The sequence below is a fragment of the Peromyscus eremicus genome, chromosome 7 (genome assembly GCF_949786415.1).
Source record: "Peromyscus eremicus chromosome 7, PerEre_H2_v1, whole genome shotgun sequence".
NCBI lineage: Eukaryota > Metazoa > Chordata > Mammalia > Rodentia > Cricetidae > Peromyscus > Peromyscus eremicus.
The window spans coordinates 82792046-82818158 of NC_081422.1; the positions used below are offsets into that span (position 1 = coordinate 82792046).

General features: G+C 38.7%; 1 pseudogene; it reads left to right on the forward strand.

Moving 5' to 3' along the window:
- The first annotated feature begins 6702 nt into the window (after positions 1-6702).
- The window catches only part of LOC131914435 (T-complex protein 1 subunit gamma-like), a 213478-nt pseudogene continuing 194067 nt past the window's right edge, over positions 6703-26113 (forward strand).

The following is a 26113-nucleotide window of genomic DNA, read 5'->3' on the forward strand; positions in this document are numbered from 1 at the left end:
GATACTTCATTCCAAAATAATTCATGAGTTCACAGAAACAATGAAATCTGAACACAGAATTGAAAAATTGCACCAGATTATAACCAGAATCTGCTTTTTTGAATACAATATTGTGATTAGTTTTCTCTAATTTAATCACACATATATTTCCAACCTAATAAATCTATCTATAGCAGGAATAGCCAGTTCTTCCAAGATGTAAACTATTATCAAGCTTTATTTCACACTGTGATGTTCTCCTCTAGTTTACAACAGAAAATACTAAAATTTTTTTCCTTTGGTAAATCATGAGTTTTTACTTTTATACATAATATTTATAGAATGTATCTCTAAATACTAGTAATTATCAATCTAATCTGAGCAATTATTTTTATATATTATCCATAAAATTAATTTAGAGGTGTTGATCTTGCATATATGAAGTACATACAGAAATGCTCTAAAATGTTTTCAAAATTTAGAGAAAGATCAAAATTGAAAAGTAGAACATCAGAACAAAGAAAGACTGTATATATATATATATATATATATATATATATATATATATATACACTAAAATTTACCTATAGCTGTAACTCACAGTGTATTTATGAGGAAAGATGACCAAATAAGAGCAGAATCTCTTTTGATAAACAGCCAAATTTAAGCAATTATAAGCAGAAACCTCAGTTTGGTAATACATTAAAAATAGGAAATATCAATGACTTTCCAACTGTAAATTGTCTACTTACCCACAAATAGACTCTGGCCTCAGCAGTGTTTAGTGGAAACACAACAATATTAGCTCAGCTCTGGGGTATGATCTTCAATGTGTGGAGGAGATAGATCTAGCAGTCTGAGAGCCAGAAGCTATAGAAACACACTCTGTCTAGTGTAGAGAAGAATGAACCTGACTGGGCCCTGGAGTGTCCTTATATACTCTCTAAGGACCACGCCTTCTTCCTCCCATGTTGCTTTTACTAATGATTGTTGTAGGTGAGCTCCTGTAAATAGCAGTATTCTAAATGGATGGAAGATTGAATTAACTCTATGACCAGTATCCATAATCAAATCTCCACAACAAGGTTTCCTGAGTTCCTGCTTAGCTGGGTGTGGTAGCTCACACCTTTAATCCTAGAGTCCTAGGGAATGGGCTGCTGAAGCAGGAGGAGTTTTAGTTCAATGCCTTCTTAGGATATACAGTGAGAACTTGTCTAAAAAATTGCTACAATATTTCACTGTTTCTAAATATTTCATGGTGTGCTCATATTTTTTACTTTCCTGTTGTAATTTCACAGTTAATGATATCAATCTGTGGTTTTAGCAAATATCAATATTAAAAATTTCTTTAAAATTCTTTAGAATTGTGTTCAAATCATTTTTTATCATATTCACCTCAACTGTGATTTCTTTGAGATTCACCCCACTCTCTACCCACTCAACTGTTTGTTCTTTTCTTTTTAAATAAATACATGGTGAAGCCATGCAGTGGTTGCACATACCTTCAATCCTAGCATTCTGGAGGCAGAGGCAGGCAGATCTCTGTGAGTTAGAGGTTAGCCTGGTCTACAAAGTGTTTTCAAAGATGTGCTCCAAAGATACACAAAGAAACCAGGTTTCCAAAAAAAATTGATTAACTAAAACCCAAGAGTCTTAGATTTTTGTTATGAGGGAATTTTCTTGATTGAATCTTTTGAAGTGGGAAGCCCCAACTAATCTCAGATGTTTTGAGGTGTGACAATCCACCTTAAATCTTAGCTGGTGGCAGCCTATATAAAGGACATGGAAGAAGGAAACTCTCTCATCTTTACTCTTTCTTTGTCTTCTTGCTCTCATTCTCACTGCCAAGTTCATCCCTTCACTGGTATAAGAGCCTATTTTTTGTGGGGGATTCCAAAGTATACTGAAGACCAGCTGATACATCCATCCTTGTAGACTGAATCACTTCTCTCTCTCTCTGTCTCTCTCTCTCTCTCTCTCTGTCTCTCTCTGTCTCTGTCTCTGTCTCTGTCTCTCTCTCTCTCTCTCTCTCTCTCTCTCTCTGTGTGTGTGTGTGTGTGTGTATGTGTATGTGTGCCCATATTCATTTAGTTTTGTTTCTCTAGATTCAGGGTGGTTGCTATACTTATCTCTTGGGTTTTAGTTAACTTCACAAGTAGTCAAATTGACAACAAGGAATAGTCATCAGCAGGGATGACCACTTTGTGTATGGATGATCATTCCGGAGCTCGTCCCTAATAGAGCCTAATTCTTTGTCTAGGTGTTGGACTCTCAAAATTAATCATATTCATATCAACATATTTATTGTTCTGGTCTCTTTTATGCAGCCATTTCTAGGAGAGACTGTTTCACAGCACACTTCCTGGTCTTCTGGCTCTCACTGTCTTTCTGAGTCCTCTTCCATAATATTTCTGGAGCCATTGATGAAGGATATAGATGTATCTGTTGGGGTTCAGATCCCCATGATCTCTTGATTTTTACATTTTGTCCAGTTGTGGTATTTTGTGAGTGTCTGCCTGTATGGCCGATTGATTCTTTTCTATGTTCTTGTAAATAAGCATGACTAGTCTTCTCTTACTTGATCTGAAATCTAATGTATTGTTCAGTTTAATAGTAAACCAAGTCGGCTGGTGGTGGTGGTGGTGGAGCACACCTTAAATCCCAGCACTCAGGAGGCAGAGGCAGCAGGATCTCTGTGAGTTCAAGGCCAGCCTGGGCTACAGAGTTCGTTCCAGGACAGGCTCCAAAGCTACACAGAGAAACCCTGTCTCGAAAAACAAAAACAAAAACAAAAAAAAAAAAAGTAAACCAAATCAAGGATAAATTGTTTCAGGGATTACGAGTTCAAGTAATGATAGGAATAACTACAAAGAAAACAGGCAGGAAAAATGTGCTTAGTATTATTTGTCATGCAAGTTGTAAACACTGAGATGTGTTTAGTGTTTAGAGATCACAAGGATCTCTATTAATGGGTATCTTAACACAGCTTCTAAGGAGTATGTAAAAAGATGATGAGAAAGACTTTAATATTACATATAACTTACCCATTAAATACTGGGTGAGGGAACTGAAGTTGTCAGACTGGCGATGATTTCCTGTATGTAAAGTATTTGAGTCTTCTAATATAAATATGGTTCAGATAAAAATTATTTCTGTCTGGAGTTAGCAGGAATCTTATTGATGGAGTCATGACCTGTTCTATCATTCAGGCTGTGGCTTCTAGGTAGCATCTTCCTGGTGTTTGAATTAAAATCACTATAGTAACAAGTGTTACCTGACTGGAGACCAGGAGATGGAGCTTCTTGGTTCCTCTGAGGCAATTTTCTTTGCCTCTAAAGTCATCACCAGATCCTTGAAAGCCTTAACCCTGGTTGAAGCCATTTAGAATCTGCCATTGGGAATACCAGGGCAAAAGAAGTTGGATGATTTGGTTCCTTTAAGGAAAACTTGGGGTGCAAATGAAGCTTTTTGAGGAGCTCCCTGATCCTTCTCTATGGTGGGCTCAGTATTAGGAATGGAGGCTACAGGAAGAAGACATCCTGAAGTGGAGTTTGTTGTGTTTCTTCCTTTGGGAATTCTCTGTTTAGATCTATACTCCATTTTTAACTGGATTGATTGTTTTCTTGATATCCAGTTTTTTTAGTTCTTTATGTGTTTAAGATATCAGCCCTTTATTGGTTTTATAGTAGTTCAACTTCTTTTCTTATTCTGTAGGCTTCCATTTGTCCCAATGATGGTGTTTTATGCCAAACAGAATCTTTTCAGTTCCATGAAGTCCTATTTATTAATTGTTGTTCTTAGTGCTTTTGCTATTATTGTTCTGTTCAGAAAGTCACTGGGCGGTGGTGGTGCACGCCTTTAATCCCAGCACTCGGATGATAGAGGAAGGCAGATCTTTGTGAGTTTGAGGCCAGCCTGGTCTACAGAGTGAGATCCAGGAAAGGCACAAAGGTACATAGAGAAACCCTGTCTCAAAAAAAAAAAACAAAAACAAAAACAAAAAAAACCCAGAAAGTCTTTTCCTGTTCCAGTGAGTTCAAGGCTATTCTCTACTTTCTCTTCTATCATATTCCATGTATCTGGCTGAGGTCTTTTTTTCTATTTAGAGTTGAGTTCTATATAGTGTGATAAATATTGATGTATTTGGAATCTTCTACATGAGGTCGTCCAGTTTGACCAGGTACATTTGTTAAAGATGTTGTCTACATTTTAATATGCATTTTTGGCTTTTTTAATAATGAAAAATTAGGTGTCCATTTTGCATGAGTTTATGAATTTATGTGAAGATCTTCAATTTGTTTCTATTGATCAATGTGTCTATTTTTATGCCAACATCAAACTTTTTATTACTATAGCTCTGTAATACAGTTTGCAAACAATGATAGTGATATATACAACAGTTCTTTTATTGTTCATGATTGTTTTGGTTTTCCTGAGTTTTTTGCCTTTTTTGGTTCTTGTATTTGGTTTTGTTTGTTTTTTATTTCCATATGAATCTGATGATTGTCCTTTCAAGATCTCTAAAGAATTGGTGGCCTGGCAACAACCTAGATGCCCCTCAACCTAAGAATGGATTAAGAAATTGTGGTACACATACACAATGGAGTACTACTCAGCAGAGAAAAACAATGACATCATGAAATTTACAGGCAAATGGATGGAACTAGAGAATATCCAGAGTGAGGTAACCCAGACTCAGAAAGACAAACATGGTATGTACCCACACATAAATGGATTCTAGGTTTAAATCAAAGGGTAATCAGACAACAACCCACAACTCCAGAGAAGCTAGCTAGTAAGGAAAACCCAAAGAGAGATGCATGGATCACCCTGGGAAGGGGAAATAGATCAGATCTCCATGAGTAAACTGGGTATGAGGGGTGGACAATGGAGGATAGAGGATAGGGAATGGGAACATAAGGGAATGGGATCATTGAGATAGAACAGGGATGGATGGGGAAAGCAATGAAAGAGATACCACAATAGAGAGATATATCATGGGTATAGTGAGAAACCTGGTCCTTGGGAAGTTGCCAGGAATCCCCAAGGATGAACCCAGCTTAGACTGCTAGAAATAGTGGAGAAGTTGCCTGGACTGAACTAGCTTACCCCAGTGATCAGACCAGTGAATACCCTAACATCATCACAGAGCATCTCTCCAATGACTGATAGAAGCAGATGCAGAGATCCACAGACAAATTCCAGGCTGAGCTCTAGGAGTCCAGCCAAAGAGAGAGATATGGGATTCTATGAGCAAGTGCATCAGGATCATGATGGAGAAACCTTTAGAAATGACTAAACCAAACTAGTGGGAACTCATGAATGTTGCATCAATAACCGTGGAGCCTGCATGGGACTAGGGTAGTCCCTCTGCATGGCTAGACAGTTGTGAAGCTTGATCTGTTTGGGGGTGAACCCTGGTAGCAGGATCAGAATCCATTTCTGGTGCATGAGCAGGCTTTTTGGAGCCCACTACCTATGATGCAACACCTTTGGCAATCTTGAGACAGGGGCAAGGGATTGGATTTGACTCTACTGGATGTGACTTCTCATGGGAGGCCTTGCCTTCTTGTTGGGGAAACTGGTAGGTGGGTTGGGATGGGGAGGCTGGGGTGTGGGAGGAGGGAAGAGTGGGATCTTTTTTTTTTTTTTTTTTTGGTTTTTCGAGACAGGGTTTCTCTGTGTAGCTTTGCGCCTCTCCTGGAACTCACTTGGTAGTCCAGGCTGGCCTTGAACTCACAGAGATCCACCTGGCTCTGCCTCCCGAGTGCTGGGATTAAAGGCGTGCGCCACCACCGCCCGGCTAAGAGCAGGATCTTTGATTGGTGTGTAAAATGAATGAAAAATTTTCTTAACAAAAAAAAATGAATTGTGGGCCAGCAGCGGATTTTCACTCCTTTAATCTTAGCCCCAGGGAGGCAGAGTGGACAGATCTCTTTGAGTCTGAGGCCAGCCTAGTCTACAGTTGAAGTTCTGTAACAGAGAAGGCTACAGAGAGAAACCTGTTCTTGAACCAACCCAAATAAAGAGAGGGGGATCTTTCTTGTGGTGACATAAGCCTTTAATCCCAGCACTGGGAAAGCAGAGACAGGGAGATATCTGTGAATTCAAGGACACCCTGGTCTATAGCCTGATCCAGAACTTACAAGGCTACACAAAAATACCTTGTCTCAAATAACAAATAAAAGCAAGCAAGCAAAAATGAAAGAAAGAAAGGAAGAAAGAAAAAAAGAAAGAAAGAAGGAAAAAAGGAGAAAGAAAAAGAGAAAGAGAAAGAGTTTTTTTTTTCAAGTGTTGGTGGTATACAACTTTAATCCCAGTACTTGGGATGTGCAGAGGAGAGCCAAGGCTACACAGAGAAACTGTGTCTCAAAAAATAAAAATAGCCCATGTCAAGTTTACATTAAATTAGCCAGCACAATACATATCTGTGCTCATGCTTGATGGCATTAAAAGAAATTCCACAGCTAGATCATATTTTTATGATGCTAGATCCAAGTGAGGGTCCATATCATACTTAAAAGAGCTTTCTAACTCTAACCTAGACCCTTAGTTCGTAAGACTAGTCTTTTTTATACTCTAAGCTTAATAACTAAATTAGTACTTCTAGTAAGTATGGAAAAACAAACAAACAAATAATGAGGTTTTCTTCACAGTTCTTTTTCTCCAGAAGGTTCTTCCTGATTCCCCAGCTCTGGGTCCTGGACTCTGTATCATGCCAACATGATGGACGAAAATCCATTGCTTGTGCTCAGTCAAAATACAAAGTGTGAGTCTGGACGAAAAGTTCAATCTGGAAATATCAATGCTACTAAGAAAATTGCAGACATCATCCGGACATGTTTGGGACCTAAATCTATGATGAAGATGCTTTTGGACCCAATGGGAGGCATGGTGATGACCAATGATGGCAATGCTATTCTTTGAGAGATTCAAGTCCAACATCCAGCAGCCAATTCCATGATTGAAATTAGCAGGACCCAGGATAAAGAGGTTGGAGATGGAACCACATCAGTAATTATTCTTACAGGAGAAATGCTGTCTGTGGCTGAGCACTTTCTAGAGCAGCAGATACACCCAACAGTGGTGATCAGTGCTTACCACATGACACTGGATGATATGATCAGCACTCTGAATAAAATCAGTACCCCGTTGATGTCAATAACCGTGATATAATGCTGAACATCTATAGTGATATTTTATTTGTGCTGAAATGTGATTTTATTTGTATGTTAATAAATAAAGTTGCCTGGGAGGTCAGAGCTAATAGCAAGCCATAGCAGAAGTCTGGCAGGGGTAGCATACACCCTTAATCCAGATCACATGACAGGCAGATCTCTGTGTGTTCAAGGATATAGACAGAATGGAGACACACACCTTTAATCTCAATACCAACCATAGAAGACCTGGAGGTCTGTATAGACAGGCAGTGATGAGGAGGTCATATGGTTGGGTTTACAACCATTGAGAAGGCAGAACAGAAAGTCAATAAAAAGATAGATACACAGGAAGTAGGTCTCTTTCTGAGGGGAAGGATGACAGCGACAGCGAGGGGTAAGAAGGTGGTCTTGTTCTTAGCTCTTGGCTGCTGCTCTGACCTCTTGGGCTTTTAACTCTGCATTTGGCTCTATGTTTCTTATTTAATAATAAGACTGTTACATCTACATTTGGCACCCATGTGGCAAGGATTCATTAAAAACCACTCAGCTTGGCTTGGCTTGGCTGGGCTTGGAGGCCTTGGTGGGCCCGGTTCCCCATCTTGAGCCAGCTCGGCCTAGGCCCCAGGCCTGACCGACCATAGCTACAAGCAGTTACCACAACTGGAGCTACTTGCTTAACGCTGGTGCTACACACAACTCAGGCCTGCTAGAGCTACTGGTCAGCTGCACTCGACTAATTACAACAGCTACACGCAACTGCGGATATAGCTGCTTGAGGCCAAAATGCCAACACATGTGGTCAGAGCTTAAGGAAGCCGGAGCCCAGGCTCGACTCAGCTAAAGCAGGAACATGTGGTTGGATTTAAGCTTTTAGCCAGAACTTGTGGCTATTCTTTCTTTCTTTCTTTCTTTCTTTCTTTCTTTCTTTCTTTCTTTCTTTCTTTCTTTCTTCCTTTCTTCCTTTTCTTTTCTTCTTCTCTCTCTCTCTCTCTCTCTCTCTCTCTCTCTCTCTCTCTCTCTCTCTGGATTCCCACTTTGGATGCTGGGTAGCTGTTTTGAAATTCCCTCAGATTTCTACTGTTCTATGCAGATTTGGTAAGTTAATTAAGATATCAAATATTTTAAAGGAAAAAAACTATTTAAATTTTTTTTCACATAAAAAAAGGTTATTATGTGTACACTGGAAGAAAATTGGGCTTTGTTTAATAAAATTTTAGGCAGTCTGAAAATGGAACAACTATACGAGAAGATTAATGTTGATGGGATTATGCACATTATTACTTTCCTTATCCTTATTTTATTATTTAAAAAGATAGTCAATTTAAGTGCCAGGATAAAAGCTTTAGAAAAACCTGTTAAAATGAATTACAGAGAAATTCAGATTCAGATAGAAGAAATGAACAGTGAAATTGTTTCAGGATTGGATTATAAGGTTACAGAAACCAATCCTGTTTTCACACAATCACCCTTAATTTATCCAGTAATCGTACAGCAGGTACCTGGTCAAGTGAATGCACTAAATATTTGGACTCCAATTGAAATGTTAGATTTATGAAGGTTTAAGGAGGCAATAGTATCTTATAGCATGCATTCCCCATTTGTAAAGCAAATGTTAAACTCCTGGTCAACTTGTAAAAAGATTATACCACAGGACTGGCGAGAGCTGGTAAATGCTGTTCTGGAATCCAGGGCACAGCTGCAGTGGCAAATGTGGTTCAAAGAGGAAGCTAAAAGCATAGAAATTCGATGGAGGGCTAAAGATACACAAATCTTCCAGGATCAGCTTGTTGGAGAAGGCCAATATGCTGTAATACAAACACAATGTTTATATGATAACCAAACCCTAATTCTATGTTGAATGGCAGCCTTGAATGGATGGGACAGAGTTGAGGAACCAGGAAAGAAAACTGAGTCATTTACAAAGGTTATACAGGGCCTAAAAGGACCTTTCACAGATTTCTTACAAAGACTGACTTCAGCAGTAAAGAGAATGGTCCCGAATTCAGAAGCTAGTCAGATAATAATTGAATCTTTGACTTTTGAGAACTCGAATGCAGCATGCAAGAGAATAATCAGGCCATTAAAGGCAAGATCTGCACCCTTGGAAGATTGGATTAGAGATATGGTTAATGTTGAGGCTCATGACCATGATGACTTGTGGATAGGAGAAGCAATTTCAAAAGGTTTGAGGAATGTCAGATGTTTTGGATGTGGAAAGCAAGGACATTAAAAAGGGACTGCAAACAGGACATTCCTAGAAACAATGTTTCTTCAAGGAACAAATGCAACAGAATGCTCCTTCTTTCTGGAGTATGCAGAAGGTGTGGTAAGGGAAAACACTGAACCAATGAATGTAGATCAACAAGGGATAGGCAAGGTAATACTTTGCCTCAGTCTTTGGGAAAATTCCAGAGGGGCCTCAGGCAGGCCCCCACAGCAAATCCAGACCTTTCCTGCAGTCATAGAGGAAACCCCTACTCAGAGCAATTAAATGACCAAATGCCTAATGGAATAAATCAGGCTGCCCAGGATGATGAAACAGCTGAGACAGAGAGAACAGAAAATTCAGGAGAAATGATAAAAAAATTTTTTCGCAAACTTCTATAAATGAACAAAGACCTAAATTAACAATAAAAATAAATGGTGTTTTGTTGTCTGGTCTGGTAGACACAGGTGCTGACATTACCATAATTGCACCAGAATTTTGGCATCCAACTTGGCCTCTTCAGGAGGTAAACGTTCAACTGTTAGGAATTGGAATATTATCTCAAGTGAAACAGAGTGCAAGATGGCTTGGAATGTATAGTTCCAAGGACAGAGAGGAAAATTAAAACCATATGTGGCTAACATAGCTATGAACCTGTGGGGTTGAGACCTGTTGCAACAATGGAATACTCAGATTAACATGCCTCCAACCAAATTTTCTCTGAAGTAGATTGGTACTGCCAGGAGCCGACATGTCTCATAGTCATAACAAAAAAGAAAAATTTTCTAAGTTATTAGAACATTTTAAATGCCATATTCTGTAGATCTCTGAAGGGTTTGAAGATGACCTTTCTATCTAGAATATAGCTGCTTGATCTTGAAAACACACCTAATATGACTACAAGTTCTATTGCAATATCTAACTACTAACTTTCATTTCTTTATATCCTAATAGTTGGTAATAATAACATTCAAGGACCAGCAAATTGCATTGCATCTTAAATGAATGATATCTTATCTTGAACAAGATTAGAAATATACATATAGCATTTTCTAACAATATCAATCTCAATATATATAATTTGTGTACAAAATCCTATCCAATGTAAAGTATTTAAAACTAGTAATTGTCCTTTTTTTTTTTAAAAAAAAACAAGAACCTTAGATCTAATCACCTTTGCTTAGCCCTTTCCCTAACCATTAACAACAACTTGTAACCAACCCTCCTAAACAATGAAAATTATCCCAGACCCAAAACCCATTAAAAGACCAAAAACCCACCCGCACCACACCACCTCTTTGGGAATGTGGGCATCATATTCTTAAAATTGCTTCCAGCTGGGTATGGGTGAAGGTATCTTTATTCTGAAAAGAAAAAATTTGGGTTAATTGTCAAATTCTAGGAAAGGTAGCTATATCCTTTGTTATCCAGTCTGTGCATAATGCCAAAGTTCAGGGTTTATCTCAAGTCCTTATTCAAGTAGTCTTTGAAACTGGATCATCTCAGCTAGCCCTCTTAAAATTGCTCTGAGGACTTTGTAGTCCAAAGTTGATCTGTAGATGATGTTTGTCAACTTAGTGATATTACTATTGTCCACGTGGAATTATTGTTGTTGTGGGGCCCCATCTTCTTCCTGGAGACTTCAGTTGATGTTAAGCCTGACTGTGATTTCCTGCAGAAAACTGATAAGAGACTCAAACACAAAGACATATATAGGCAGCTAATTGAAGCCTTTTTTCTAGAATTAGTTAGTACTCTAATGATCATTAATATATTAACAAAGTTTAAAACTGCCTTTATATCCTCTGGATTTTCTTGGTTCTTCTCCCATAAAGATGCCATTTGCTTTATAAGTCTGTCCTGTAAAACACAATGAATATCAACTTTTGATAAATAGTACTGATAAACAGACTCTTGGGCAATTAATACAATTACTTTAATGAGAGTAGAAGGATCACAATATTCCTTCATTTTTTCTATTTGTAACTTGAATTTTATATTTCAGTATATAGAAATAGAAAATATAGCATACCCCTTTGCTCAGGTATAGTGATTAATAATTTTGGTTAATGTCTCTGTAATTTGCATAGGATTGGGATTCCCAGATGTTTGGCTGTACCTGACTACAAAGTATTTTTCCTAATTTAGTCTCCAGTCATAGACACTTTTAAAAGATATGAATTCAGTTTTGCACTTTCCAGTGACCTGGGCATAATGTATCATAAAATACAAATGATCTTTATACTCATGGGTCCCCCAACGGATGTTTACATTCCTAGTCACACTTTCTTCATTAGATGTTAATAAAGTACCACCGTTCTGAAAACAGTGCCTTTGTCATAATGAGGACCAGCATCTTCCTGTGGTTTGCTAATCCTACCTCTCTCCAGCTTGCAAGTTCTCTCAGAAGCATCACTTACCATTTGATCCTCAGCAGCTGCTTCAATGGGACAGTGTCTGTGTCCTCTGTGCTCATGGGAGTTTGAGCAGAGTTGACAGAGGAAGGTCCTATTCTCAGCACAGAAGATCCTCTTAGGATCCTCGTGGATCACACACTTATGCTCCTCAGAGCTCAGGTCCTGCCGGGCGGTGGTGGCGCACGCCTTTAATCCCAGCACTCGGGAGGCAGAGCCAGGCGGATTTCTGTGAGTTTGAGGCCAGCCTGGGCTACCAAGTGAGTTCCAGGAGAGGCACAAAGCTACACAGAGAAACCCTGTCTCGGAAAAAAAAAAAAAACAAACAGAGCTCAGGTCCTTCAATAGGCTGGCTTTTCTGGTAATGGACACAAGCTTCTTCAGAACAATGTTGGTTCTCAAGCCCTTCTTCTGGGATGGTTCCCTGCACATAGGGCATTGGACAGGAAGTTGGGTGTCTTCCCAGGAAAGGTGGAGGCAGGCTCGACAGAAGCTGTGGCCACAGCTTATGGTGACTGGGTCTGTCAGGCAGCTCAGGCAGATGAAGCAGTTTTTTCTGGAAGGCTTGTGAGATGTCTGACTCCATTTTTCTGAAGGAAGTGTAACTAGAGTTTTCCTGCCTTGCCCACGGTCAGGGCAAATCTCTCTCACCCGCCAGTCCCACAGCCACTCAGACCCGAGCAAGTAAACATAGAGACTTATATTGGTTACAAACTGTATGGCCGTGGCAGGCTTCTTGTTAACTGTTCTTACAGCTTAAATTAATCCATTTCTATAAATCTATACCTTGCCACATGGCTCGTGGCTTACCGGGATCTTCACATGCGGCTTGTCATGGTGGCGGCTGGCAATGTCTCTCTCCCCCAGCTTCCTGTTCTCTCAATTCTCCTCTCTGTTAGTCCCGCCTATACTTCCTGCCTGGCCACTGACCAATCAATGATTTATTTATTGACCAATCAACAACACATTTGTCATACAGACCAGCTAAGATTTAAGGTGGATTCTCAGACCTCAAAACTTCTGAGTTTAGGTGGGGCTTCCAACTTCACATGATTCAATCAAGAAAATTCCCTCCCAAGGAAAATCAGAGACACTTGGGTTTTAGTTAATAAAACATTTTATTTATTCAGACCTAGATTCTCTGTGTATTGTTGGAGCACAGATTTGAATTCATTTTGTAGATCAGGCTAGCCTCTAACTCACAGAGATCTGCCTGCCTCTGCCTCCAGAATGCTAGGACTGGAGGTATGTGCCACCACTGCCTGGCTTCCCCAAGTATGTGTTAAAGAAAGAAAAAAGAAAAAAAACAGACAGTTGAGTGGGTAGAGAAAGGGAGGAAACTCTTTGAAATCGCAGTTGAGGTAAATATGATAAAAAGGAGTTGAACAAAACTCTAAAGAATTTTTGAGAATTCTTTAATGTTGATATTTACTAAAATCACAGATTGATATCATTAACTGTGAAATTACAAAAGGAAAAGCAAGAATATAAGCACACCACAAATTATTTAGAAACAGTGAAATATTGTAGCAAAATTTCTCTTTATTTATTTATTTATTTATTTTTGAAAAGTTCTCACTGTATATTCTAGACAGTCCTTGAACTAAAACTCCTCCTGCTTCAGCAGCTTATCCTCTGTGACTCTAAGGATTAAAGGTGTGAGCTACCACACCCAGCTAAGCATGACCTCTGGAAACCTTGTTGTAGAGATTTGTTTGTGGATACTGGCCGTAGAGTTAATTCAATCTTCCATCCATTTAGAATACTGCTATTCACAGGAGCTCACCTACAGCAAGCATTGGTAAAAGCAACATGGGAGGAAGTGGGCGTGGTCTTTAGAGAGTATATAAGGACACATCAGGGGCCAGCCAGTTTGATTCTTCTCTAGACCAGACAGAGTGAGTCTCCATATCTTGTGGCTCCTAGACTGCTAGATCTATCTCCTCCACACATTGAGGATCATACCCCAGAGCTGAGCTAATATTGCTGTATCTCCACAAAACACTGCTGAGGCTGGAGACTATTTCTTGGGTAAGTGCATAGTTTAAGATTGATAGTCGTTGGTGTTTTCTATTTTAATTTATTGCCAAACTGAGATTTCTGCTAAAAAAATGCTTAAAATTTGGCTATTTATCAAAAGAGACTCTGCTCCAATTTGGTCATCTTGCTTTGTAAAAATACTGTGAGTTAGAGGTAGATAATTGTAGTTTATCCATTCACAGTCTTTCTTTGCGATGATGATCCAACATTCAATTTTGAATTTTCTCTTAATTTTAAGAATATTTATAGAGTATTTCTGTATGTAGTTCATAGATGTGAGATCAACACCTCTAAGTTAATTTTACATGTATAATATATAAAATAATTGCTCTGAATAGATTGATAATTATTAGCAGTTAGAGATATATTCTATGAGTATTATGTATAAAAGTGAAAACTCATTATTTAGTAAAGGAAAATATTTTAGTTTTTCCCTGTTATAAACTATAGGGAAACATCACAGTGTGAAATAATGCTTGATAATAGTTTAGCATCTTTGAAATACTGGCTCTTCCTGCTATTAGTTGATTTACTAGGTTGGAAGTATATATGTGATTAAATTAGAGAAAACTGAACACAATATTCTATTCAGGAAAGTAGATCCTTGTTATAATCTGGTGCAATTTTTTAAATTCTGCATTCAGTTTTCATTATTTCTGTGAATTCATAAATTGTTTTGGAATGATGTATCAGAAGCTCATTTTTTAGTAAAAGGGAGGACCTGAATGTCCCTGGCTCCCGTTTTGGGTAACTGTTGGCTTGCTTGCTGACCTTGACCTTGATATCCTCCCTATGCTAATTCCCTGCCGGGTTCCACCCTCCTGAATGCTTAAGGGAAGTTCCCTGTCTGTATATCCTGCATATTGGGCATTAACAACTGAGATGCAAGATTGTAAATCATCAGTAGCAACTTATGCCCTCCTGGGTTCTCCCATTGTGCTGTAAGCCTTTATTTAATACAGCATTAGGCATTCAAAAAAAATGAAGTATCCATTATACAGAAAATAATACCAAATGGGGGTGATTAGGTAAGTTAAGGAAGGCAGCATTGGAGTCTCCATCTCTTTTCTAAAATAATCTTGACAATGAGTATTAGTATTATTTTCAAGGTAAATAGGACCACCAGCTAAAGCCATGGATTCCATTTGCTTCAGACCACAGAAGCAAAAATTATTTGGGGGATGTTTATGTCACTCAATCCAAGATTCTTTATTTGTGTAGACCTTCCAAGAGAAGGAACAATGGGTGCCTGTTGATTAAATAGGAAATTCTGATAGAGTCATGACAGCCACATTTGTGCCTCAAGGTTCATCCCATAAACTGAAGCCAGGAACTGTATCTTTGCTAAACAAACAAGTTTCCACAGAGAGTACCCTAGAATTCAACTTGATGGGATTTAGGATAGATATGGAAACCTCTGGGGATGTCTGTGAAGGATTATTGGGGGTTAGATTCACAACAGTTGGTAAGATCCACACTAAATGCTCATGAGATCACCTGACCATTCCATGGTTTGAGGTCTCAAACTAAGGAAAAGGGAACAGGAGCTGAGCAGCAAGTGTTCCTTGCTTTCTTCTTGCTGATTTTGGATGCAATGGGACCAGCTCCCTCAAGCTCCTGCCACCATTTCTTCCCCACAATGATGGACATATGCTTGAATTATGAGCCTCCCTAATTCTTATTCTTGTTAACTATTTGCATCAGAAAGAAGTCAAGTAACTAATATTGACTTCAAGTGTCGAGGGGTGGGACAGGAAAATGTGAAGAACTAAGATGCTAAAATCAGAAATTAAGCAAAGCATTTACTAGGGACCATGTGAAATAGGGAGTGTTTTCTTGGATAGCCAAAAAGAAGGGTGTGTTTATCCTACCTATGTCTGTAGTGAAAGGCTAACATGTGGACTTCTAGGAGTTTGATCACTCTAGTGTATATTTATTTATAAACACTTGGAAAGCATGTCTCAGACCAGCAACCAAGACACTAATTTGAAGGGAGTCTCCAAAAAAGATGCAGGTGGAATGGCTCAGAAGGACATCAGATTAATCTATATTTCTGTCAAGAAGGGTGAAAGAGGAAAGACCAGCAACTGCAATCCTATACTTATCTTGATTTTTTGTTCCTGAAAAATGAAGCCTGCTTTGCCATACACAGAATTAAATCACAACTTGCATCAGTTTTTGTGCTGTTTCTGGCTTCTCTGGGGTCGAATAATAGCAATTCTTCTGCTTTTCTTCCTTCAGAAAAATGGACTCAGACATCTCACAAGCCTTCCAGAAAGAACTCACCTGCTTCATCTGCCTGAGCTGCCTGACAGACCCAGTCACCATAAGCTGTGGTCACAGCTTCTGTCGAGCCTGCCTCCATCTGTCCTGGGAAGACATCCAACCTCTTGTCCGATGCCCTTTGTGCAGAGAACAATATGGGAAGGAATTGAGTACTAACATTGTTTTGAAGAAGCTGGTGTCCATTGTCAGACAAGCCAGCCTCATGAAAGACCTGAGCTCTGAGGAGCAAAAGTGTGTGACCCACGAGGATACTAAGAAGATCTTCTGTGCTGAGAACAGGATCTTCCTCTGTCCACTCTGCTCAAACTCCCATGAGCACAGAGGACACAGACACTGTCCCATTGAAGCTGCTGCTGAGGATCAAATGGTAAGTGATGCTTCTGAGAGAACTTGCAAGCTGAAGAGAGGGAGCCTTAGCAAACAACAGGATGATGCTGGTCCTCATTATGACAAAGGCACTGTTTTCAGAATGGTAGTACTTTATTAACATCTAATGAAAAAGGTTGACTAGGAATGTAAGCATCCTTCGAGGTACCCTGAGTGTAAAGATCATTTGTACTTTATGATACATTATGCCCAGGTCACTGGACAGTGCAACACTAACTTCCTATCTTTTAAAAATGTCTATGTCTGGAGACTAAATTAGGAAAAGTACATGGGAGTCAGGTACAGCCAAACAGGTAATCAAAATAACTCATCAATATACCTGAGCAAAAGGGTAAGCTGCATTTTCTAATTCTGTGGTCTAATCTAATATTCATAGTTACAAAAAGAAGAAAATGAAGGATAATTTTGATTCTGGTACTCTTACTACAATAATTGTATTAATTGCCCAAGAGTCTGTCAATCAGTTATATTTTTCAAAATTGATATTCATTGTTTTTTTACAGGACAGACTTTTGAAGCAAATGGCATCTTTATGGGAGAAGGTCCAGGAAAATCAAGAGAATTTAGAGGCAGAGAACAGAATGAGAACTCTTTGGACGGTGAGTATGAGAACCATGCTTAAAATCAGCTTGATACACATATTTTCAAAATTTGCCATTTAAGAGTTGAATATAAGGCCTAGGATAGGATACTTGGTATATGTGTCCTGCTCACCTCTAATTCTGAGTTTATAATATGTCTCTGCTCTTGGAAAGAATGGTCTGCCTCTGGTAGAAGAGTCTGGGTCTAATGAGTGAATTGCTGACGGTTGTGCACACTGTGTTAGACTTTATGACTACACCATGAATTCTAATTACTACATGCAGAGTTTCATAACTTTGTGAACATATGAATGATCAATCTTTTTTCAGGCAATTCTGCACCTCTAATATAGGTGTAAATGCATCTTAGGGTTGGATTGCCTGTGTAATTAATAAAGAAGAAATAAATGAAACCAAGGCATTTACATTTTCTGAGGTGTGAAGACAGTCAATCAGAGTATATGCATCAGAGTTATACAAGTCATTTGTAGAATTTAAGCATAGGAAGATGGAATGAGGGAGGACAAAATACTTTGCAAAGAATATTGGGAATGTCTTTTTTTCTTCAGGACTACTTGAGTCTTCGGGAAGAAATGATCAGGACAGAGTATAGGAAACTGCATCCACTCCTCTGTGAAGAGGAAGAGAAACACATTGAGTCTATGAGAAACGAAGGCCAATGTGTTTTAGAGAAACTCAGGACAAGTGAAGCCATGATGGTCCAAAAGAGTAAAGAACTAAGAGAAATGTACCAGGAACTGATGGCAAAGTCCCAGGAGCCATCTGTGGTTCTGCTGCAGGTGAGCATGGAGGAGTGCAGGAAGAGGCTTTATAGTCTGAGTCCCACAGTGGTGATTGTTATACTAAGACAGCTTTCAATATATCCTGCATTTTTTTGGGAGTTTCCTTTTCAGAAATTTTCGGGAGAAACAAAATTCTGTAATAATCTTGAAAGAAGAAGCTTTTTGAAATTATGTCCATAGATTCTTCAGGGATTATGTCTTAACTTTTGGCTTTTGTTCCTTGCTTTTCTGACCGAAATTCAGTGATTTCTGTTTCCAACATTCTTTACCTCTACTTATATACTGTGCACAATATTAAGGTAACCTATGGCTTCATTTCTTCTGTTTGAGCACTGTGTTTTTGTGAGTCCTTTAGGAGGTTGGCATTTTGAGAAAAGACCCTATTTGGTAATACATGATACCTTGCAACTCACAGTAATGCTCAGGCCTCTAACCCTGCAATTCTGAAATACACATGTGAAGCAGCATGCAGGGGTGAGGCCACCCTTTTGAAGTATCTTTAGCTAAAGTATTCCTATGGCTTGCAGAAAAGCTCAGGGAAAGTTACCTTTGCAGACATTGGGGGTTCAAAAGCAAGGTACAGTCGATACCCATGTCCTTCTCAAATTACACTTTAGTCTGATTTCATCAAGTATTCGAGTTCTGCTAATCTATTTGGTTGGCATCATTTTAAGACATGAATATAATTTACCGGGATAGATTGATGTGATGGTGACTGGCATTTATATGAACTTTAGAAACTAACATTGTATTTCATTTCTTCAGATATCTAATTTTTTTTGTTTTCTTTGCAGGGTTTGGACGACATGTTCAGAAGGTAAGTTTAGCCATCAGTGCAAGTTCGGATACCCAAAAATATGCTATAAAATTGTCGAAGTTGCCTTAGGAAGAGCAGAGATCCTTCATATAGAAAATCCTCAATTGTTTTAGTGTGGTATTTTTAGGATTCTTTTATTTATTTTGTTATTTTTATGTGTGCGTGTGTGTGTGAATGTGTGTGTGAATGTGTGTGCATGTACTTGCACATTTGTGCAGGTCAGAGGACAACTTTCTCCTTCCATCAAGGGTTCCAAGGATTGAAGTCAAGTTGTCAGTCTTGTGTAACCTGAGGTGTTTGGCTGAACTTGGAATGAAGTTTTTCCTAATCACTATGTGATATCTTTAGCACCACGGAGGTCAATATTTTCTTTTCCTTGCAGAAGTGAGTCAATGCAGCTGAGCATGTCACAGCCTATTAAGACAGAACTCAATGCCTTACCCATCACTGGACTGACCGAAAGTTACAACCAGTTCCAAGGTGAGTGTCTCCACTGATAAAATGACCAGAGCTAACCTTCAATAATGAGAAAACCTTTGCAAATTCAATATTTTAACTCCCCAGAAATATGTCTGGGTAAGTCACATTGTATTGTTATTGAATCCCATGGTCATCTTACAAACAAACCAACAAACAGAAATGCATAGTGGCTGAAAAGAGACTATCAGTTGTTCATTGAGTAGAATGGTTATTTCATTCTGGACAGTATAATTCCAAGGAAGTGTAGCCAATGATGGAGATATTTGATTATTTTATTTTCAATGTGTTAGAAATTAATTTCTTACATTGCTTTTTACTCCATAGATTAAAAAATACACAAGATAAAGAGGTTCACACTATTAATCCCAGCATCAAAATCCTAGTTTGTGGAGGACTGCCAATGAGTTTGAGGACAGTCTGGTCAACATATTGAGTTCTATGCCAGTCTAGGACAAACAAAAAGACCCTATCATGAAAGGAACAAAAAAAATCATAAAATAACATAACAAACAAAGCCATGTATCATGAGCAATGAAAATGAAACAAATTGATAGCACATGAGGCATTGTCTAAATCCTCCTTGTAGATCTAAAAGTCAATTGTAACCTCACAGAGAAAGAGTATCAGATGAACCAGAGGTTAAAGGAGGACAGATACATTCAGGGATCCACTTCTAGAGCATATTTAGATACTCCTTGAGTACAAATATGCTCAGTTAGATGCAAATGAAAACACCAATATGAAAGTTTTCACTACTTATATCTACATAAAAATAACTTTTTATGTAGATCCATGAGCACAGCCTTTGCTCTGGCCCTTGTTGCAATGCACACATCTTCCCTGAGGCAGGTGTAATTTAAAGTCTTTTCAGCATGCTACCACTCTTTTCTTGTGGAAATCCTTGACATTGGTGTATTTGAGGCAAATTTAACCTCAGGTCTTATCCTTCCCCTTTTAAAATCTCAAGAATCTGTGGACCTCTCTCACCTGAGAAATGTAAATGGTCATTTTACCTAAATATTGTTTCTTCCCACAGTGCGCATTTCCTTACCAAACATAACAATGATCCATCACAAGATAAACCTGTTTAATGCCATGAGAAGATTGAGCTTCAGAACTCACCGTAAAGATACATCTGCGGATTATGCTGGATGCTATTCTGCTACATGGAGTTCACAGAGCTTCATCTTAGGGAAATATTACTGGGAGATTGATTTGAAGGACTCTTGGGACTGGGCTGTAGGGGTCTGTAAGGATTCCTTGTTAAGGAATAGAAACCAAGTGATTGAACCTGAAGGTGCTTTTCTTCTTGTGTGTGTGAAGGAGGGTAATCATTACAGTCTCCTCACCACATGCCCAGTATTCCAGCACTATATAGAGAAGCCACTGGGCCGAGTTGGTGTGTTCCTTGATTGTGAGGAGGGATGTTTAAGTTTTGTGAATGTTGCCAAGAGTTCCCTCATACACAAGTACCCTTCTGGCACCTTCAAAAACCCTGTCTGGCCTTACTTCTCCACGGGGAAATCTGTGATCCAGTACCATAGTGATTTTTAAGTATTCCCTACTGTTATGTTACATTCGTTATTGCTATTAAATATTAAAATACTATTAAATGAAAAAGTGGTAGACTATATTACCTTTTATTCTGTAGTCCACATATTCCATAAAGTAACCTTATTTCATAGTGATTTTTGTTTGCTTGTTTTTGTGTATTTGACATTAAGTAATTATGCTTAGATACTGAGAGTAGTCTTAGAGACTCAGGCTCTAGTTGGCTGTTCAAGCTCCTTTTAAGTGTACTCAGGACCCTCAGCTGCATTCTAGCACCATAAAAATATGCTCTACCTATGGGATTCCACTTAATGGTGTCAAGCTGGAGCACAGGTATGTATTGTGCTCACTAATTTAATATCAATTTGACACAGATTCTTTTGGTGTTTTGAGACATGGTTTCTCTGTAGAGCTTGGGCTGTCCTCTGCATTCCTGGTGCTGGGATTAAAGGCTTGTACCACCAACACCTGAGAGAAACATCCTTCCTTTCCTCTTTCTTTTCTTTCTTCCTTTCTTCCTTTCTCTCTTCCTTCCTTCCTATTCTTCTTAGTTATTGCTTTTAGACAAAATTTTTGAAACTTTGTTTATACTGGAGAAGGCTATGGAGGGGGCTGGTCTTGAAGTCTCAGACATGCCTCTGCCTCTGCTTCCCCAGTGGTTTGATTAAAGGCTTGTTTTACCACCACAAGAAAGATGCCATTCTTTTTTATATCTATCTATCTATCTATCTATCTATCTATCTATCTATCTATCTATCTATCATTTATTTATCTATCTATCTGTTATTTATTTATTTATTTTTGGTGAAGGGTGGGGTTCAAGACAAGGTTTCTTTCTGTAGTCTTAGCTGTCCCAAAATTTGAACTGTAGATGAGGCTGGGCTCAGAGACACAGAGATCTGTCTGCTCTTCTTCTTTGAGCTAAGACTAAAGGAGTGCAAGTCCACCCCCAGGTCAGAATTCTTCAGACATCTTGAAAAGACAATTATCAGATTCATATGGAAATACAAAAAAACAAAACAAAACAAAATCCAAAATATCCCAATGATAACAAAAATGTCCCAAAAAATAGAAAAGCTAAAGCAATCTTGAATAATAAAACAACTGTGGATCCATCACTATCTCCGTGTTCAAATTGTACTACAGAGCTATAATAATAAAAGTATTTTGATGTTGTCATAAAAATAGATGCATTGATCAATGGAAGCAAATTAAAGCTCCACACATAAGTTCATAAATTCATACACATATGAATACCTGATATTTTTATTTTTAAAGTGAAAAATACACACTAAATTGAAGACATCTTTAATAAATATACCAGGTCAAACTAGATGGCTTCATGTAGAAGACTCCAATACATCAATTTTTATCACCCTGTATGGAAATCAACTCTAAATAGATCAAGTACCTCAGGAAAATATTTTGAATATGACAGAAGAGAAAGCAAAGATTAGTCATAACCTCACTTGGAATAGGAAATGCTTTCTGAACAGAACATCAATAGCTCACGCACTAAGCACAACAATTAGTAAATAGGACCTCATGGAACTGAAAAGCTTCTGTCTGGCATAGAACACCATCATTGGGACAAAGTGGCAGCCCACGGAATAGGAAAAGAAGTTTAACTACTACACAGCCAACAAAGAGCTACTATGTAAATATATATAAAGAACTAAAAAAACTGGACATCAAGAGAATAACCCAGTTAAAAATGGAGTATAGATCTAAACAGAGAATTCCCAAAGGAGGAAACACATCAAACTGCACTTCAGGATGCCTTCATCCCAAGCCTCCTTTCCTAATCCTGAGCCTACCAAAGAGAAGGATCAGGGAGCTAACATAAAGCTTAGTTCACACCCCCAAAGATTTCCTTAAATGAACCAAATCATCCAACTTCTTCTGCCCTGGTATTATCAAAGGCAGATTCTAAATGGCTTCTATGACCTACTCAACTAGGGTTAAGGCTATGACTTTAGAGGCAGAGAAATTTGCTTAAAGGGAAGTGAAGGGCTCCATCTCCTGGTCTCCTATCAGGTAACACTTGTTACTGTAGTGATTTTAATTCAAACACCAGGAAGATGCCACAAAGAAGCCACAGCATAAATGATAGCACAGGACATGACTCCATCAATAGGAGTCATGCTAATTCCAGTTAGGAATAATCAATATCTGAACTGTATTTATAGCTAGAAAACTAAATAAACTTTACATACAAGAAGTCTTCACCAGGTCTGACAATACCAGTTCCCTCACCCAGGATTTAACAGGTAACTTACATGTAATATTATCGTGTTTCTCATCATCATTTTACACACTCCTTGGAAGCTGTGTTAAGATACCCATTATGGTTCTTGTGCTCTCTAAATACTAAACACATCTCAAAGATATGACAAATAATACTAAGCACATTTTTCTTGCAAGTCTTCTAAGTAGTTATTCCTATCATTGCATAACCTCACAATCCCTGAAATAATGTATCCTTGATTTGGCTTACTATTAAACAGAACAATACATTAGATTTCAGGTCAAGCAAGAAAGACCTCATCATGCTTATTTACACCAACATAGAAAAGACCTGATAGGCCATACAGGCAGACACTCCCAGAATATGACAACTGGACAGAATTTAAAAGTCAAGAGATCATGGGGATCTAAATCCCAACAGATACCTCTATATTCTACATCAACAGCTCCAGAAATATTGTGAAAGAGGGCTCAAAAAGACAGTAAGAGTCAGAAGACCATGAAGTGTGCTGTGAAACAGTCTCTCCTAGAAATGGCTGCACAAATGAATATGTTGAGCAGAACAATGAATATGTTGAGATGAATGTGGAAAATTTTGAAAGAATCCCATGTCCTGACACAGAATTAGCCTCTATGAGTGATGAGCTCCCTAAAGGTTCACTTAATAAAAAGTGATCATCCCTTGAGATGGCTATTCTTGGCTGTTAATTTTACTGCATCTGGAATTAACTTAAAGCAAGAGGCTGTGATTTTTTTTCTTGATAGGGATTTTTCATGATTGAGTCTTTTAAAGAAGGAAGACTGACTAAAACCTGGATCTTCTGGAGTGTTCAGATCACCTTACATCCCGCTCACATGGTCTACTGGCAGCCTATATAAAAAGGACCTGTAAGAAGGAAAGGGAGGAGAAAGTGGTCCAATTTTGTTTCACCTAAAAACATATTGGAAATAAGAAAACCACACATCATCCAGGAGGGAAGCAATCTACAGCACTTGACTGAGATACAGAAGGTTATTTGATATTTCATGTCTAGAGCATTTTACATAGTTTTCTGTGTGGTTACTGTGATCTCTAGATGCTGGGAAGCAAGGCATCTTTTGCCTCTATTGTCAACCATAAAAAGTTGTAAATGAAATAGAATGAGATTAATGAAATTTTTTTAAGACAGCGAGTTGAGTGAGTAGGAAAAGGGAAGGAGTTGAAGTTCAGATGTATATGCTCAAAACTAGTTGTACAAAATATTGTAAAAAAAACTAGTAAGGATTTTTTAATGTTGATATTGCTAATATCACAGATTGATGACATTATTTGATGAATTATCTAGAGTAAAATATAAGCACACTGCAAAATACTAAGCACAGAACAATAGTTTTTAATTGTTATTTTTTAGTCTTTTTAAAAATGATTTTTTTATTTTACATGCTGACCTAAGTGTCCACTGCCTCCTTTCCTCCCATTCCCTCCTCCCACTGCTTTCTGCCTACCCAAAATCTACTCCTGTTCTGGTTCTGTTCAGAAAAAGAAAGGCCTCCTCTGGGTATCAACAAAGCATGGCATACCAAGTTTCAAATAAGACTAAGAATCTCCCCTTGTATTAAGGTTGGGCAAGGCAACACAGTATGAGGAACAGATTACCAAGAGCCACCAAGAGCATTGTGGAAGCCTCTGCTCCCATTTTTATGAGTCCCAGAAATAGACCAAGCTACACAACTATCTATATTGAGAGAACTTATGTTAGTCCCATGCTCGTAGGCTCCCTGCCTGTTGGTTCCTATGAGCCAGGTGAGTTATTTCTGTGGGTCTTCTTTTTATGTACTTGACCCCTCTGGCTCTTACAATCCTTCTTCCCTGTCTTCAGCAGGATTTACTGTGCTCTGTCTAATATTTGGCCATAGGTCTCTGTATCTTTTTCTGTTAGTTACTGGATGATGCTTCTCTAATGACAACTGGGGTAATCACCAGTCTGAACACAGGAGATGGCCAACTCAGGCTACCTATCCACTATTGCTAGGAGTCTTAGCTGTGGTCATCTTGTAGATCCATAGGAGTTATCTTTACATCCAGTTTCTACCTGACCCTGAAAAAGTGTCTCCCCTTTTCAGTCATCTCTTTGAGTACTCTTCCCCTCCAACCAACCTCCAAGCTCATTCTTTATGTTCCCATCCCCTCCAAACATCAGTCTACCCAGGAGATCTCTTCTATTTCTCAGTTACAGAGAGTTCATGTGTCCCCTCTTGGGCCCTCCTTGTTATCGAGCCTATTTGGGTTTGTGGATTGCAGCATGGTTATCCATTACTTTAGTGCTGATATCTACTTATGAGTGAGTGCATACCACGTTTGTCTTTGTGGGTCTGGGTTACATCACTCAGGATGATTTTTTTCTAATTTTATCCATTCATCTTCAAAATTCCTAATGTCATTATTTTTAACAGCTGAGTAATACTCCATCCCTCCATCCTGTAAATATATTGCATTTTCTTATTTTTTTTTATGGTTTCTGTGTTTATTATAGGACATGTTCAGCAGGTGGCAGTAAAGTGTCGTTTTTTCTACATACATTTCTTTTTCTTTTTTTAATTTTATAATTTGATTTAATTTTACATATCAGCCATGGATTGCCCTGTCTCCCTCCTCCCGCCACCCCCTCTCCCCCTTCCCCCAGCACATCCCCCATTCCCATCTCCTCCAAGGCAAGGACTACCCAGGGGATTCAGCTCAACCTGGTAGATTCAGTCAAGGCAGGTTCAGTCCCCTCCTCCCAGGCTGAGCAAAGTGTCCCTACATAGGCCCCAGACTCCAAAAAGCCAGCTCATGCACTAAGGACAGGTCCTGGTCCTACTGCCTGGGTGTCTCCCAAACAGTTCAAGCTGATCAACTGTCTCACTTATCCAGAGGGCCTGATCCAGTCGGGAGCTTCTCAGCTATTGGTTTATAGTTCATGTGTTTCCACTAATTTGGCTATTTGTCCCTGTGCTTTTTCCAATCTTGGTCTCAACCATTCTCACTCATACAATCCCTCCTCTTTCTTGCCTATTGGATTCCTGGAGCTCCACCTGGGGCCTGGCCGTGGATCCCTTCATTCACTTCCATCAGTCATTGGATGAGATTTCTAGCACGACCATTAGGGTGTTTGGCCATTCTATCACCAGAGTAGGTCATTT